Genomic DNA, 4,754 nt, shown 5'->3' with positions numbered 1-4,754 from the left:
TGTTATCGGATAAGGAGGATGTCAACTTGAGTACAGGTGCCCTGGAAAGCCAGAGGCATTGGATCCCCCTGGAACTGGAGTCAACAGGTTGTTGTAAGCTGCCCATTATAGTTCTGGGAATCAAGTTCAGGTCATCTGAAAGAACATTCTGCTGTTAATCAGTAAGCCTTCTTCCTGCCTCTTTTCCAGGATGCTCAGCCTTACCACAACTCAGAAACAATGGAGCCCATGTGCCAAGGACTGAAACCTGAAATCAGGCACTGAAGTAAATCTCTCTTCCTCTTAGTAATTTATTCTAGCTGGTACATGATAATAGACAGGATGATCATTTTGAATTGATGTTAATTAACAACAGTAAAAGCTAGTTGGGAGGAATTTCCTAACTGTCTAAATTTGTAAAGAGATGCACATTCAGGACGTTACATCTGTAAAGGAAGAGAGCGGCTCAGTTGGCAATTCCCTTTGGAAGCCACATATGCATAACAAGACAACCCTACCAGCTACAAGCCCTCTTCCACCTCCTCCCCAGTACTGGCCCCCTTCACCCGGAGGCCTTGAGCCCCTTCCCATTTGTTTAGCTTAAGATGCTGCAGAAGCCTTCATCCTTGGTGCCTCCTTTCTTCTCATTTCTTGGGAAACTCTGATAAGTATGTAAGTCCATAATTCAACTGTTATTCTCTTATCAGTCTATCTTTTGTTAGTTTGGTTTCCAGACTTCAGGTTGGAACGTGTAGGAAGGAAGAGGGGGCCTGCTAGGGGCCAGCAGGGACACCTTACTTGCTGCAGAGGCTAAAGATGAAGTCTGGGTCTTTAAGGCACATTCTTACTGAAGTCAGCATCCTGGATTTCTGTCTGGAGAGTCCAGGTGGATATGTCTGCTATGTCTTTTCCCTTCCAAATTCCATCTGGAGAAAAACATTTGTAAGACTTGATTATTCCCGACGCCTGGATGTGGTGGTAAGCATTCTGAGCACTGGTCCTTAGCCTCCCAGAAAGCCCTTGTTTTCCTTTGCTCCTGTTTCCTCTGTCCTTATTTTAAAAAAATAAATAAATAAACAATCATCATCATCATCAGAATACTCATGAGTTAAAGTGCAAACATACTCCAAAGCCTGATGAAGCCAGTCTCACAAACTGGGGATTTCATGGATAGGATCATGGCACATGTATTTAGATTCTTTGCTATGGGATAACAATTAAAACACACACACAGACTCTGGATGAGATTTTCCTTTAATCTTTTGCTGTGACAGTTTGGCTCTGTAACCACCACAATCTCTTGGAACCAGTCTAGTTTCTGCTGGCTGAGCGGGCTTGAGCTGTCACAGATCAGGTGGTGAGGGGGCAGGCAAGGCACCCAAGACACAGAGTGCTCAGGTAGTATTTCCTTTGTCTAACCGTGTCAGCTGCCACTGGAGTTTGCCTTAATAAGGTGCTCTGCCCATGGGGGAGTTGGGGCTCTGTTATCTCTGCTTGTGTGACTTTGTTTGTGCTGGAAACAGTCCCATCCCTGTACCCAGTTGCTCAGATCACTGGATCTGAAACTCCTGAGGGAGACTAGAGTTTTCTTACTTCTTATGATCGTAGAGGCCTTTGCTTCCTATTTTACTTTATTCCTAATTGATTCATTAAACTTAAATTATTTTTTAACAATTTCACATATGTATACTTTACATACTGATCACTCGTCTCTCTCCCCTGCCTTCCACCGATGTCCACTCTCTCCCGTCCCCAGAATCTCTTTCTCTCAAGTTCACATCTTTTAATTTTGTTTCGTGACCCATCCATATGAACCAGAGACGTCTGTGTGACTGTGGGTTAGAGCTGTCCACTGGAGCCTGGTGGGCTTGGCAGAGGGTTCAGAACTAGAGACAATGGTTCCTGCCCTCTCAGAATCTCTGAATAGCAGTATTTCAGAGCCCCCCCCCTTTCCTTGACTGTGGATAGGGCTGGACCTGTGGGCCCATGCAGGTAACCACAGATGACATGAGTCAATGGCTACAGTATTTGTACTGAGTCTAAAGAATCACACTTCCTAGTTCTTTATCATATCTTCTAGACTTTAAATACTTCCCACCCTCTCTGCTAAAGTGTTCCCTGAGCCTTAAGGAGATGGAGTAACTGACTTGCTTAAGGCAAGGCCTTCATCTGCATCCTGACCTGCCATAATCTCTGTTTGCCACTATTCCTTATAAGGGAAGGTTCTGTGATTAAGCCTGGGAACTGCTTCTGTGTGCTGGTCCAGGTATGGAAGGCAGTTTGCTGCTATATCAGTTTAATTATCCATTACAACTCAGCTTCCTATGGGTGGGGGTGGCAGTCGCCTTTAATCGCAGCACTCTAGAGACAAGCCAGGGAGATCTCTGAGTTCTAAACCAACCTGGTCTACAGTATGAGTTCCAGGTCATGAAACCCTGTCTTGAAAACAAACAAACAAACAAATCTCAGCTTCCCTCAGGGGCCTACTGCCTCCCCAGGCCCACCTAAACTTTTCTTTCATCCCATGGTATTCCTATCTTTCTTTTTATCTATGTTTTACTACCTCACCTCCCCAAGGCAGTCCCTCCCCCTACTCACTTCCTCCTTCCCTGGCTTGCACAGGTACTCCACATTAGACACTGCATCCTAAAGAGTTGAAGCAAATCTCACATGAAGAGAGAACATGAGGCATTTGTCCTTTGGGGCCTTGACTACCTCAATTAGAATAATTTTTCCAATTCTAACCACTTACTCATTTTGTTTGTTTTGAGACAGGGTCTGATATAGCCTAGGATGGTCTCAAACTCACTGTAGAACAGAGGAAGACTGTGAACTCCTGCTCGTCCTGCCTTCCACCTCTGGAATTACATGTGTGTGCCACCACATGCAGTCAGGAGTTATTGGTTTCTCCGTGGCAGCAACTCTGGTTCTCAGGAAAGGGGAAACTTCCACTGTAGGCTTTAGGAGGCCATGTCTTGGATCCCCGGCTGGCAACAGAAAGGTTTATTGGTTTAGAATGGCCCGAAAGCAGGGGAGCCTTAAGAAATTTGTCCTTCTAAATCTAAAAGCATTTTCTTTTTCAAAATACCCTCATCTTAAAATGAACATTCTGTTGGTATCTGTAATAAGATACATTTAAAGAAAAAAAAAGCCATCTATAAGTAAACGTAATAAAGGACTACAGGACCCCTGTTCTATTCCCAGTGCTCACCTGGTAGTTCCCGTTCCCAGGGGACTCAATGCTCTCTACTGGCCTCTCTTGGAATTGAATATGTGTGATACACAAACACATGCAGGCAAAACACTCAGATACATGAAAGTAAAGTTTTTTGGAAACAACTGAATAAGTGAAAAATTATAAAATTCCTTTTGACAAATATCGATAAAACATTTCAGGCATCACTGAGGAAGTGACCCAGTTTCATCTGCCAAAACCACAATTTGAATCCATCTACTTTATAGGAATCAGTGAGGGTTTTTTTTTTTTTGGCTTTTTGTTTGTTTTGTTTTGTTTGTTTGTTTGGTTGGTTTTTTGTTTTTTGAGACAGGGTTTCTCTGTATAGCCCTGGCTGTCCTGGAACTCACTTCGTAGAGCAGGCTGGCCTCGAACTCAGAAATCTGCCTGGGATTAAAGGTGTGCGCCACCACTGCCCGGCTGAGTTTTTTATTGTACATGACTTATGGATAAATCTTTAAATGTAGGCTATGGATTTTTATTTCAATCTGTCTACATAATTGTACAAACCTATGTTTATATAACTTATGCTTCGATTTTCTTTTATCTATCTGTGATATTCCCAAAATTTCTTGGAGTTGATTCAGACAGAAAAAAAAAGAGTTTGTGTAAATTAAGTATTCTTAAAACTCAAAAAACAGTGATTAACTTCCTACCCAAAATGGTATATTCATATAATCTTTGACAATTTTTGGTAAAAAAAAATACATTTTAATATTGCTCTTTAACTAAAAACACATAATGCAGGCATTAAATTCTCTTTCACCTGAATTCACTAGTGAAAGGAGCTTTCATTATATCTACTAGATTTTTAAAATGGTAAAATGATAATTCAATCAAAGAACAAAATATAAAGTGATCATGAATTGCTTAATGTATGTAATAGTTACAAAAAAGAGAGTACTACCTTAAACTTGTAGGTTCCTTACATCTGTAACATTTAAAACTAATTTTCTATGATACGTGTTATCCTTATCACTTTTTATAAAGATTTTATTTGTTTGTTTGTTTTTCCAGACAGAGTTTCTCTGTGTATGCCTGGCTATCCTAGAACTTGCTCTGTAAACCAGGCTAACTTTGAACTCAGAGATCTGTTTGCCTCTATCTCCCAAGTTCTAAGATTAAAAGTCTGCACCACAACTGCCTATTTACTTCATTTTAATTATGTGTGATCTTGTAGGGTTATGTGCACATAAGTACATTGCCCACAGAGGCCAAAAAGAAGGTATGAGAACCCTTGGAGCTAGAGTTGCAGGCAGTTGGGAGCATCCTAGTGTGGTTGAGAACCAAAGTCAGGTCCTCTGGAAGAGCAGCGTGTGTTTCTAACTGCTAAGCCATTTCAGTGTAAAAGTGAAGTAAGGCTGTGCTTTGGATCTCAGATGCCCTGCAAAGGGCCGTGTGCTGCAGGCCTGTGGTGCTACTGAGGACACAGTAGAATATAGTAGAGCCTAGCAGGAAGAATGCCCTGGAACTGAGTTCATTCACATCCTCTCCTCTCTCTCTCTCTCTCTCTCTCTCTCTCTCTCTCTCTCTCTCTCTC

At 41.9% G+C, this 4,754-nt stretch overlaps 1 long non-coding RNA gene across 1 annotated transcript in view; it reads right to left on the bottom strand.

Moving 5' to 3' along the window:
• Positions 1-515: 515 nt before the first annotated feature.
• LOC114632515 overlaps positions 516-4,754 on the bottom strand; it is a 9,384-nt gene continuing 5,145 nt past the window's right edge. Inside the window, exons 2-3 of the long non-coding RNA XR_003713103.1 lie at positions 2,789-2,966; positions 516-905 (exon numbers count right to left, since the gene is read on the bottom strand). This is a non-coding gene — a long non-coding RNA (uncharacterized LOC114632515). The remainder of the gene's footprint in view (positions 906-2,788; positions 2,967-4,754) is intronic.

The sequence above is a fragment of the Grammomys surdaster genome, unplaced genomic scaffold (assembly GCF_004785775.1).
Source record: "Grammomys surdaster isolate TR1022 unplaced genomic scaffold, NIH_TR_1.0 373, whole genome shotgun sequence".
NCBI lineage: Eukaryota > Metazoa > Chordata > Mammalia > Rodentia > Muridae > Grammomys > Grammomys surdaster.
Note: the sequence above shows the minus strand (reverse complement) of the source record. Positions and strands in the feature narration are given on the sequence as shown.